We start from the raw sequence: 13,966 nt of genomic DNA, 5'->3' as shown, positions 1-13,966 counted from the left end.
CCAAACCTACACCAAATCTAAATCACCTTATAGAGCTCTCTAAGAGCTTTCTATTGAGTATTCAAAGTCCAAAATTCGAATCTATATGCCCAAGTTATGCCCAAATCTTTACTCAAAATAAGAAACATCTAAATTTTGGGCTTTTAAAATCTAACAAAATGTCAAAATCATAGAATCAAACCTACACCAAGTTGTAGTTCTTTGAATTAGCTTTCCAAAGACTATAGGAAGTATGCAATCCAATGTGAAAGTTATGGTCATTTTACAAAGACAATATTTTTACTACTTTTTAAGCAATTTTTTTGACAAATTTTTTGATAGGATTAAATTAGGTAACCATCACAGGCTGAAACTAAAAAAGCTTTGCATTTTCTGTTAGCATGGCCAAATTAGGGCATATTATTTATCAAAATTTATGGAAAAGCCAACCCAGATCCAATTGTGAGTTTTAATTTTACCTAAGAGGTCATTTATGTAATCTCTCCCCCCTAAAACCCTCATTTAAATGAAACATCAAAAAAACTCTTTTGATCAACAATTTCACATGCCCAAAATTTGCCAATATCACATCATAAGTGCAAATCCAAAACTTTTAGATCTATAATACACAACCTACAAAACTCATACATCTTTCCCTTTCTTTTATCCTTTTATGAATTCCAATGTATTCAATCTAGAGTTACAACAATAAAACTTGGCTCTGATACCACTTGCAGAGAAAATTGCAATCATAAATATTATTATTTCCACATGACCTATAATAGATCTGAAAAAATAAGCAATTAAAATCCACATTTGAAAGAATAGACCACATACCCACAAAAATATGACACAAGATATACCCTTGGAAACCCTCATTGAGGGAAAAACCTAGCCTCCAAAAGCATTCATCACTATGTATTATTTAGCAAAATATTATTATAATAAAACCATGAAAGACTTCAAAGCCATAGACACAATCAAGAAATCCATGTGAACAAGCATGAATACAGATATCCCATGTCATGCTTCCAACCTTCACAAATGCTCCATTGGCTAACCTGTTGCACCTTGTCTTACCCAACCTTCTTTTTCCCTTTTTTATTGAAGAAGATTGTTGAAATAAAGAAAATTTATGAAACCTATCATGGAACAATCATTATTTTGTTAGTGATGTCAAACCTACTACTTGTTGGTGAGACAATTTCAAATTTTCTCTGAATGCTATCATTTGATTGATTGATGAAGAGGATTTGAAAAGAAAGGATAACAAGAGTATCTAGAGAAAGGTTGAGTTATATGGTTTATAGAAGAAGCACTAAGACCAATTAAGACATTGATGATATAGTGCATTGTTTATCTACTTAAGGCTATAATGAAAGGATACTTGAGCAAAGATAAGGATACTAAGTAAAAAAAATGTGTTTGCCAAGTCTAATCAAGTAAACAATGGAAGTCAAGCAAGTTAGTGTAAGTCAAGAAGAAATTTAGTTGAAGTCAAGTGAAGTAAGTTCAGTATGTGCAAAACAAAGATAAATTTAGTAGGTGCCAAGTGAAGAAAGTTTAATGTGTGTCGAGCTCTAGTAAAGAATTAGTATATGCCAAGAAAGTTAGTGTTGACCAAGCATCAAAGATAGTGATTGCCAAGAAAACAACATATTATTGTCGAGTGCTAGTAAAATGAGTTTGATAAAAGATTTGACTAATTTGAGCCAAAAAAGTTGATTTATTAAATTGTGTTAAGCATGTGGAAGATAAGTGTTGGATATAATTGATTAATTGTGTGTTGTCTTTAATGTTACACAAATTTTATATTAGTTGACAGTCAGTGCTTGTTGAGCTCACTTGGTCAGTGAAGATATTTTTCTTCTCTATCAAGCATTCTTGAGTCTGCTTTGTATAGAAGGTAGTATCTACTGATCTCACTTAGGCATTGAAGGAACTTATACAGAAAAGAGTGTTAATTGAGCTCACTCAGTTAACAAAGAAAAATTGAGCAAAACTAGTATTGACCAAGTTCACTTAGTTACTAAAATAATTTTGTAAGTTTGCAATGTTAATTGAGCTCCTATTGGTTAACATAGGAAATCGCTTCAGAATTAGTTTCTACCAAGTTGGATCAACTACAAAAAGATTTTTTTATTTTGGTATGTAAAGCTTAATTATTTTACCTATTGATTCTAGCTGACTATGGTAATGGATATTGGTTATTCTAATTTGTATTTGAGCCGACTTAACAATATAGAAGGTATAAGTAAAAGGTCAATTCATGATTTCAAAGTATGCAAGTGGAATGAATTGAAAGAGATAAGAAGAGAGGAAGCAAACTTGAAGGATAACCAGGTATCCTTGTGGAGCAGAAAAGTGTTATTCGATCATGAAGGATCAAGTATAAGCTAGAACATAGATCTATAATCACTAATTCAGTTGCATCACAATTAGGTCATTTTATTGTTACTCTCTAACCATTATAGAAATGATCTAAAATCTCTTAATAGAGTTGGTTTGATAGCCATTTGTAAATCTTCTAATAAGATGGAAATTTCATTGAATTTTTTCAAGACCTTTTATAAGGCCACTCCTTACAAGGTGATTAAATCCTTTAATAGGGTCACACCTAATAGTTTTTTTTGTAACCTTTAATAGGGTTGGCTCCTAATAGGGCTCACTTCAGAAGAGTGAAAATAGTAACTAGTCACAATTGGTGTTTTTTCTCAAATTGGGTTTCCACGTTGAATCTTGGTGTCATATGTGTTCATGTTATTTCTTTCATGCTTGCAAGTAAATTACTAACAATATCTTAAGATCTGCTAAATTAAACACACTCTACATTTACCAAGTTACATCAATTTTTGTATGCTTACTGAGTATCAACAATAATCAACTTTATCAATCTAAATTTTATTTTACATCTAAGGGGTCTAGGATTTATTTTAGCAGTAATTGATTCACCCCTCTCCTCTTAGTTACTCATATATTTCCAAAAATTGGTATTAGAGCTTTTGGTGCTTGTAGAGAAGGTTTCAAGGACCTAAGCTAAAGATTAGAATGTCTTACAAAAAAGCGATTCGAAAGCTAAATAAAGACAACTTTGCAGCATGGCAAGGACTAATGAAGCTTCATCTAGTTACCATCACTAATTCAAGCTGCAAATATCTTGATGAAGAATACAAAACTCCCACTAGAACATTATTAGTTGAAGATATTGCTAAGAAAAAGAATCATAACATCATGATGATTGATATTGCATATGCTCTTAGTTATGTTGAATTTGATGGTTTCAAAGACTATAAAACTACTTTTGATATGTGGAACAAACTAAAATAAATCTATGGAGGAGATGACAATGAAAGAAGAGCCAAAGTAGAAAGCCCTAGAAGACAATTTGTTAAAATGATAATGAGAGAAGATGAAAACATTGCAAAATATGTGGAAAGAATGAAGGCTAGTGTCAATGCAATTAGAGCATCTAGAGGAGAAATCAATGAAGAAACTATTGTAAGAAAAATACTCAGAACTTTTCTTCCCATCTATGCAATCAAAGTGTCTACTATTAAAGAAAAGAGATGTGATTCAAATAACAAGATAGGCTTTGATGCCCTAGTAGGAAGATTGGAAACTTTTGAACTAGACAACTTTGACAACTATGTTCATGCTTCTAAGAATATTGAGTTTGCATTTGAAGCTAAACTCTCACTCAAAGAAAAGGGTAAGAAAATAAAAGAAAAACAATCAGAAAGTGAGGAAGAAATTGAAGAAAGTTTTGATAGTGAACTTGAAATTGTTGAAGGCCTACTTGCAAAGAAATATTCTAGGAGCAATGGAAAATACAAAGTAAAATCCCTCTAATCTTTTTTCCTTGTGAAGAAATTGGTGATATTGCTACTAGGTGTCCAAAAAAAGAAAGCAAGGAAGAGAAGAAAATCCAAAAGTACAAAGGCAAGAAGGAGTTCAAAGGTCACAAATCCTATAAAGAAAAAGGTAAGAAAACTTTTTTTATGGCTAAAGATTCTGAAAACAGTGAAGATGAAATAGTGTATATTGCTATAAAAGATAAATCTGATGATGGAGATAAGATGGCACTTGTCTCTCATGTTAGTAAAAAGATACATGGATCATAGATAGTGGATGTTCTCACCATATGATTGGAGATAAAACTAAGTTTGAACATTTTGAATAGTATGATGGAGGTAGTGTAAGGTTTGGAAACAATGAACCTTGTTGCAAAAAAGGAAAAGGTCACATCTCATTAACCAATGAACTTGTATGTGATAATGCCTATTGGGTTGAAGGACTAAAACATTATTTACTAAGTGTGGCATAGTTGAACAACATTGGGTTCAAGGTAGAGTTCATGAATGGCAACGCAAGACTGCTGGATAACAAAGGAAATTTGATGGGATCAGGAAAGAAAATAAAAGGTAACCTATTTTATCTTGATCTTTGTGATTGATCATGTTTTATTGCTCAAGTAGAAGAAAGCTAGTTATGGCATAGAAGACTATGTAATGTAAACTTTGATAATATAGTTAAGCTAAGAAAACATAAAAGAGTAAGAGGTATTCCTAGTTTAAAAAAACCTGATGTTATTATGCAAAAATTGTCAAATTGGTAAAATAGGAAAGACTAGTTTGAAGAGCAAAAACTATCAGTCAGAAGATGTCTTTGAAATTGTGCACACTAATTTATGTGGACCCACTAGAATAGAAAGTTAAAGTGGAAAAATAAATTTCATTCTTTTTGTTGATGAGTATTCTAGAATAATGACTGTTATGCATCTAAAAGAAAAATTAGAAGCTTTTGAAAAATTCAAATGGTATCTAGCAAGAGTAGAAAAGGAAATTAGAAAAATATTAAAATTCTTAAGATCAAATAGAAGTGGTGAATTCATCTAAAATGAATTCAACAATTTCTACATTGAAAGAGGAATCAAAAGACAAGTATCAACCCTTGATACTCCTGAGAAGAAAAATAGATCCATCATGAATTGTGCAAGAACACCAATGATTGAGAAGAATGTTGTTATCAAATATTGGAAGGAAGCTATTAGCATTGCAGTTCATACTTTGAATCGAGTTCAGTTGAAGAAGGACTCAAAAAAAACTCCCTATGAACTATGGTATGGTTACAAACCCAATGTAAGATACTTGAAAGTATTTGGTAGCAAATGTTATATCTTGAAAGAATCTAGAAAAGACAAATTTGATGTAAAAGGTGATGAGGGTATATTTCTAGGATATTCTTATAGAAGTAAAGCATACAAATGTTTGAATTTATCCACTCACAAAATCACTAAAAGTGCACATGTGAGAATTGATGAATTTGCAGTAAAGAGTGAAGAAGAAAACAAAAAAGAACCTAAAGATTATAGAAGATTTTTTTACTACGAACTTGATACATTGCCAAACATATTTGATAAAAAGGAGAATTCATCTCTCGAGCTCTCTAAGTCTCCAATAGTTGTCGAGTTTTAGGAAGTGCAAACCAAGTCATAGGGACCCAAGCCACATTCAAAGGCTATCGAGTTAGTACATATCGAGTTTGAAGGACCTGAGCTACAAATAGAAGAACCCAAGCCTTAAGTTGAGATTCAAAATGAAGACAGTGAAATTCATTCAAAAGTCAAAGAACATGTATTAGCTAAATATGTTAGAAGGCATCATGCACCTAATCAGATCATTGGAGACAAATTAGATGGAGCAATGACAAGAAGAAAACCAAAAGGTATATGTTTACTTGATGAGTTTGAACCTAGAAGTGTTAATGATGCATTGGAGAATGAAAATTGGATTGAGGTTATGAATGAAGAAATATAATAGATAGAAAAAAATAAAACTTGGACTCTTATTCCTAGGCCCAAAGATAAAAATGTGATTGGTACAAAATAGGTATTCAGAAATAAGCTGAATGAAGATGGAGAAGTGTCAAGAAACAAAGCAAGGTTGGTATGCAAAGGCTATTATCAAGAAGAAGGTATTGATTATGGTTAAATTTTTTCCCTTGTTGCAAGATTAGAAGGTGTTTGGACTTTACTAGCATATGCATCTCATAGAGGATTCAAAGTATATCAAATGGATGTTAAATCTGCATTCTTGAATGAAATCCTTGATGAGGAAGTCTACATTGAACAACTAGAAGGTTTTGTTGATCCTAACAAAAGAGAAATGTATATTAGAGAAAAGTTAGAAGTATTTGAGAAATTCAAATAGTATCTAGGAAGAGTAGTAAAAAGAAATAGAAAAAAGATTGAAATGCTTAAGATCAGATAGAGGTGGTGAATTCATCTCCAATGAATTCAATAATTTTTGCATTGAAAGAGGAATCAAAAGGCAAGTATCAGCCCAAGGTACTCTTGAGTAGAATGGAATAGCTAAAAGAAGAAATAGATCCATCATGGATTATGCAAGGACTCTAATGATTGAAAAGAACGTTGCTATCAAATATTGCAAGGAAGCCATCAGAACTACAATTCATACTTTGAACCGAGTACAGTTGAAGAAGGACTCACATAAAACTCCCTATGAATTATGGTATGGCTACAAACCCAATGTAAGTTACCTAAAAGTATTTGACAATAAATGTTATATCTTGAAAGAGTCTAGAAAAGGAAAGTTTGATGTGAAAGGAAATGAAGGTATATTCTTAGGATATTCTTGCAAAAGTAAGGCATATAAATGATTGAATTTGTCTACTCATAAAATCATAGAAAGTGCACATGTGAGAATTAATGAGTTTGTAGAAAAAAATGAAGAAGAAAGAAAAAGGAAACCAAAAGATTACAAAAGATTTATTTACCTCAAACCTGATACATTACCAGGCACATCTAACAATAAGGAGACTTCACCTCCCAAGTCTTCCTCAGCTACTAAGTTGCAAGAAGTACAAACCAAATCATAGGGACCTAATCAAATTCTAAAGCTACCAAGCCAATACTTATTGAGTCTAAACAACTCGAGCTAGAAGTTGATATTCAAAATGAAGAAAGTGCAATACATTCAAAATGCAAAGAACCCATATTGACCAAATATGTCAGAACGCATCATGCACCTAATTAGATTATTGGAGATAAATCAAAAGGTACTGTGACAAGAAGAAAATTGAAAGGTTACTTGTTGATTTTGAACCTAGAAGTGTTAAGGATGCTATAGAAAATGAAAGTTGGATTGAGGCAATGAATGAAGAACTAGAAAAATAGAGAAGAACAAAACTTGGACCCTTCTTCCTAGGCCTAAAGATAAACATGTGATTGGAACAAAATGGGTATTCAAAAATAAGTTGAATGAAGATGGTAAAGCATTAAGAAACAAAGCTAGATTAGTATGTAAAGGATACTCTTAAGAAAAAGGAATTGATTATAGTGAGACTTTTGCTCCTGTTGCAAGATTAGAAGGTGTTAGGACCCTATTTGCATATGTTGCACACAAAGGATTTAGAGTATATCAGATGGATGTTAAATCTGTATTTCTCAATGGTATTCTTGATGAAGAAGTCTACATTGAACAAACAAAATGTTTTGTTGATCTAGAAAAAAGGGACATGGTCTACAAATTACACAAAACACTATATGGTTTAAAACAAGCTCCTAAAGCATGATATGAAAGGTTATAAAACTACCTTATATAGATTGGTTTTCAAAGAACTTATGATAAAAATAGTTTGTATATCAAGGAAGGAGTAGATAACAAGATTATATTGGTAGAGATATTTGTGGATGATACTCTATTTATAGGGAATGATGATCTATGCAAAGAATTTTTAGAACAAATGAACAAAGAGTTTGAAATGTCCATGTTTGGTGAGATAAAATTCTTTGTTAGATTGCAAATACAATAGAACAAGAAGAGTATATATATCACCCAATCCAAGTATGTAAAAGAGATACTCAAGAAGTTTGGTATGGAAGATTCTAAACTAGTTAGTACCCCTATGTGTACTAGACTCAAGCTTATCAAAGATGATAATTTTAAAGAAGTAGATCAAACCTTATATAGATCAATGATTGGCAAATTATAGTATGTAGTTCATAAAAGACCTAACATTGCCTTAGCAGTTGGAATAGTGGCAAGATTCTTGGAAAAACTTAGAGAAAATCGCATGATGGTAATCAAGAGAATCTTGAGATATCTGAAAGGTACTAAAGACTATGGGTTATGGTACAAACTTGGAGGAAACTTAGACCTAAAGGTATTCACTGATGCTGATTGAGTAGGAAATATTGATGATAGAAAAAGCACAAGTGGTGGAGCATTCTTTCTTTGTAAAAGTTTGGTATCTTGGACAAGCAAGAAGAAAAACTACACATCCCAATCTACAACAAAAGTAGAGTATGTAGTAGTAGCAGTGAATTGTTCTAACATTGTTTGGCTTAAAAATTGTTGGAAGGCATGAAGGTTGAGATCAAAGAACTCTAGTTGTCATATATTGTCATAACACTAGAAAAATTAACATATCAAATAACCTGGTGATGCATTCCAAAACTAAGCCCATTGCTATAAAATATTATTTTGTCAGAGAATTGGTGCAAGACAAAGAAATCAGATTGGAATATGTTCATACAAAAGAACAAATTGCAAACATATTCAATAAGCCATTACCTAAGGATACATTCCTATATCTAAGAGATAAGTTAGGGGTCATTCCCCTATCTAAAGCTCACTAAATGAAGCTTTAGTGATGCATCAATAGAAACTAAGCTGAAGATCAATCAATTGATGTAGAATAGTCAAGAGAATATTGCATATGAATCAATACTCAAGGTACATTGATACTAATTTGGTATCTGTTGTCTTTGGCATGTGTTGTTACAAAGGGAGAAGATTACTATCATATCTTTATTAAAAAAAAAAAATTCATTTCAAGAGGGAGACGTTATGTAATTCCTTCACAAAGGGAGATTATTGCATGAAAGAAGAAGTTTTTGTGTGAAAAATCTAAGAGGCAGAAACTTTCTACTAGAGAAAGTCTTGTTCTCAAATTTCATTGTGCTATGACATATTATGTTGCCATCAATGCGAAAGAGGGAGATTGTTGGATATAATTGTCTAATTGTGAGTTATCTTTGAAGTCACACAAATGTCATATCAGTTATCAGTTAGTGCTTACTAAGCTCACTTGGTCAGCAAGATAGTTTTTATTGTCTACCAAGCATTCTTGAGGTTTACTTTGCTAAGACAATGTCTACGAAGCTCACTCGAGCATTGAAGGAAATTATGGTAGAAAATAGTGTTAATCAAGTTCACATGGTTGACAAAGGGAAGTTGGATAGAGATAGTGCTAACTGAGTTCACTTGGTTACCAAATTATTTTTACAAGTTTGTAGTGTTAACTGAGATTTTTTTGGTTAACATAGGAAATCATCTTAGAACTAGTGTTTATTGAGTAGGGTTGGCTAATAAAGGATTTTTTTTGTTTTGGCATGAGAAGCTTAATTATTTTAAGTATTATTTCTATCCAAATATGATGATGAATATTGGAGATTGTAATTTGAGTTTGGGCTAACTTGATAATCTGGAAGGTATAAATGTAAGGTCAAGTTGTGATTTTCAAGTGTATGCATGTGTGTTGATTCAATTGTGAAGAAAAGAGAGGGATCAAACTTGAACAATAAGTAGATATCATTTTGGAGTAGAAAAGTAATATTTGATCAAGAAGGATAGAGTTTAAGTAGAAAAGAGATCTAGATTTAGCAATTTAGTTGCATCACAATTAGGTCATTTCATTGTTACTCTATAACCAAATTAGTAGCAATCTAAAATCTCTTAACAGAGTTGGTTTAACAGCCAATTGTAAATTTTTTAACAAGGTGGCAATTCCATTAGATTTTTTTTAAGACCTCTTGTAAGGCCACTCCTAATAGGGTGTTTAAGTCCTTTAAAAAGGTCACACCTAACATTGTGTTTTGTAACCTTTAACAGGGTTGGCTCCTAATAGGGCTCACTTTAGAAGAGTAAAAAATAGTAACTAGTTACATTGGTGGTTTTTCCCATATTAAGTTTCCTTATTAAATCTAGTGTCTCATGTGTTCATTCTATTATGCTTGCAAATTAATTACTGTTAATGTTTTAAGATCTACTAAAAGTAATTCACACTCTGCATTTACCGAGTTGCAACATTTTTGTGTGTCTATCGAGTAACAATAGCAATCAATTTTCTCAGTCTAAATCTTAGTTTTGACATCTAAAGGATCTGGGATATATATAAATGGTAACTGATTCACCCCACCTCTTAGTTACTCCTATATTTCTAGCATACTAGACTGTGAGGCCTCACCCTGACCTGTCATAGCATGATATTTTACTTACCTTTTGATATTCGACACCTTGATATTTTGATAGGCTTAGATGGATAGGGGATTTGTCTTATCTATGGATTTTGATACTTTAGTAGTTTGTTACATTTTTATATGCACTAAGAAACTATTGTTGTGTAAGAAATGTTCGAACATATATGGATACAACTTTATGACATGATATTACTAGATTTTGATGCAATGCAAATGTTAACTTGATCTTGATGATATTTGGATTATAGATAAATTTAAATTGATTATGATATTTTATGACATGAAAATGAATAGTTAGGATATGTAGATAGATGTCCATTTGATAATGATGACTTATGACTTGCATATTTTGGTATCTTAACATTTCAAATGAAATAATTGAAAGACATGGAAAAGAAATCTAATTCGAATTATGTTAATGTGGATATTATTATTATGTGCACTTATGTAGTATATGTTTAATTGACCCCTTGGACTATTGATGCTCGAGTTTAATGTGCAGGAAGAGGAACCATGGATATCTAACAGGGAAGCAAGGTATAGGTACATGTTTAAATGACTTTTCCAAGGTGAATCTTTGTAAGATTTGTAAACCTCATTGTGATGTGTTTATTTTGTAAATGTGTGATGTATGTGTGTAGGGTGCATTTCATGAGTAGGTTCTGATTGTGTCATGTGTGATGTATAATGCATTTGTGTGTGTGTCACTTAACACTTGTATTCATTATGTGAAATGAAATGTTCTTTGATTATGGATCATGTGGACACCTTATTTTGAGTAAAATGCCTTAATTGAGAAATTTGATTATTTTAAAAATTAGTAAAGAGAGCAAGGTTACCACTGTGGGAAAAATTTGAAATTTAATTAACTAGCATTGGGAGGGCCATAAAGTAACTCTAAGGTGAGTTTGTGACAAAAATAAACCCTACCCATATTAGTACCTTAAGATAGGGGGCTAATAATGACCTCTAGGGTGCCTAGTTGACCTAGGAGACCTCAAAAAAATTGTATTCTTTATTGTATCCGAAAATGAGAGGGTTATATAGGGGTATGATTAAATTGGAAACTCACTTGGCAACTCTCTATCTTTAGAGACATATAGGGTTTGGAGAAAAAAGGAGCTCTACTACAACTATCCATTGCCATTTGTTTGGCGAGAGGTTGCTACCATTGATCCTCGGTGTTCATCATTTTGTATGTAGATTAGATGTGGTGTTCTTCATTTCATGGTGAATTTTTGGTGTATTGTAGATGTGGTTTGTGAAAAGATCTTGTTTGAGTGTTGCACGTGAGAATTTTTGTGTGAATCCTTCCTTGAATCTTGCTTTTTTTTTCTTTGTGTTTTGTGTAATGGGTGTGAAGCATCACTCACCCTTGGGAGGGAAGAGATGCTTGGGTGAAGGGGTTAGTTGGGCTCACACATGTAGTTGAGGAACTCTCCCATGTGTGGAGATGATTGTATTTATTCAATGGAATGTGTTCATCTTGCTTACTTGCATTTTGGGGAGGTATAAGGAGTTGTGTGGAAGGGAAGATATTGAGGAACTTTCCCATGTGAGGAGATGATTGTATGTGTTCAATGGAAGGTTTTCATCTTGCCTACTTGCATTTGAGAGGTATAAGGAAGTGTGTGGAAGGGAATATATTGTAAGCCACAAAAGGGCATGTTGAAAATGAGAAGATGTGAATATTGAGAATCATAGCTTTGGAAATCCTCCTCATGGTGAGAGCCCACCTTCACCCTATACTTGATTCAATGGTTGAATCTTTGTGCAAAGCCTTGGGATGGGATGTGTTGAAATGTATTGTGTGAAAAATTGTCATATTGTTGTGAATATGCATGAGATGTGAATGTGTAGTATGCAACCATTTATGCCTTGTTTCCCCAAGCTCAGTGGGTGGCCTACTTGAGGCCTAGGTTGGGAGGTGAGCCTCCATGGTTCCCTATTTATTTTTTTCTCTTTTTGTTGGAGGGTTTCACTTGATGATCTTGGAAGCTTGGACCTTCTTGCAGTATACTCATTGCATAAGAGAGAGAACTCTATTGTTTTGTGTTGGAATGGAGAAATCAACCCCATCTTATTATGTGAATTTATTGAATTGAAGGGTGTTGCTATTGGTCTCATGTATATGCCAAATAGAGGGATTGTGAGATATCTTGTTTGAGAGATTCTCCATTGTGTATCTTGATTAACAACTCCACCACCCTATCTTTGTTTGATATTGTGTTGATGTTGTCTTATCATTACTTAAATTTGGAATGTGTTGAAGAAAATAATTTGTATCATGTTATAGCTTGAAAGAATGGATTGAACATATTCATTTGATATCGTTATCTCCTCAAATTTCATGAAATAATTCAATTGCTTCATGTTCAGTATTGAATTCAAATTAGTTTTAAGATATGAAATTGAAACAAAGGATTTGTATATAGGCTAAAATTTTCAATTTTGGATGCCAATCGTGTATAATGAACATTTGATGTTTCATGAGATTGTAATCAAGTAATACCTTGAAGTTCCATATTAGTAAATCTTACAAGTAGCTTTGTTGTTATATGATAGTTGTTTTTTTATGCTTTGCGTCTGATTTGTTAGATAGACAAAGATTTATAGTATGATGCAATGTTAAAAAATAAAATTATCAAGTCAAATTCTAAGCAACTATAGAGTATACATGAAAAGATCTAGGCAAATAAGATAAGCAAAAAGAGACCTGGGTGAACACATTCTAACTCTTTGGAAAATGTATGAGAGAGAAAAAAAAATATTCCTCCTAATACAAACCAGTAAAATATTTACCTAAATAAAATAATATTATCCTTGAAAATAAAAAGTATAATATTAATAAATCTTGCCATGCATTAATAATGGACAGGCCTTGAGAAATGATTATCTAGGTCTTTTATTTTACCCCCTCATCATATCATAACAACCCTATAAAAAAACAATTGCTATAATAATATTATACTCAAAAAAAACATTTTCATCTTGATTAGGTAGATGGATGACCTACTCTGGAGCTGTAGCCTTCCAAAAAAAAAAAATTATTAATTATTTGCAAGTTGAGTGGGAAGAAATTCACTCCCCACCCACCTTATCCTTGACCTAGCAGCCATCCTAATAAAAAAGAGGTATTTAAATTTAAGGGGGCTGCCTTGTATAGCACACCACCCCTTCCCTTCTCCTTCCCATGTGGGAGGAGATGGAGTAATAAACAAGGGGGCGGCTAGGTAAAAAGGGACATAGGGTTAGGTGGTAGATGGTGGCTAGGGGTAGATAGATGTAAAGTCTTAGCTTTAATTAATTAATTTTATTTTATTTTAGTAAAGGAAAAAGTAGTATGGGTAGATTATGTCATGAAGGGAGGGGGAAAATATTAATATTATTATGGTTATGATTCATGAGTTTTGGGGTGATTACTACTAGTGTAGAATAGGAAAATTTTTAGTTGAATCAAATATGTATGTAGGATGTATAGATTAGATTTTTTTTTTTTGATATATTAGAATAAAATATATTAACGGATAAATATTGACTTAGTTGTTTCATTTTAAATTTGAATTTAAGGATTGTATAATTAGGATTATAGTGTAATTGTTGGTATCTTGATTTTAGTTTATTAAAAGAAATTAAGGAGAATATATACAATTTATTTTGAGATATTGATTTAATTACTTTTTGGATTATAGATATTTGGGAGAC

Source organism: Cupressus sempervirens, chromosome 3 (genome assembly GCF_028749045.1).
Source record: "Cupressus sempervirens isolate cs-2001-9-10 chromosome 3, ASM2874904v1, whole genome shotgun sequence".
NCBI lineage: Eukaryota > Viridiplantae > Streptophyta > Pinopsida > Cupressales > Cupressaceae > Cupressus > Cupressus sempervirens.
Note: the sequence above shows the minus strand (reverse complement) of the source record.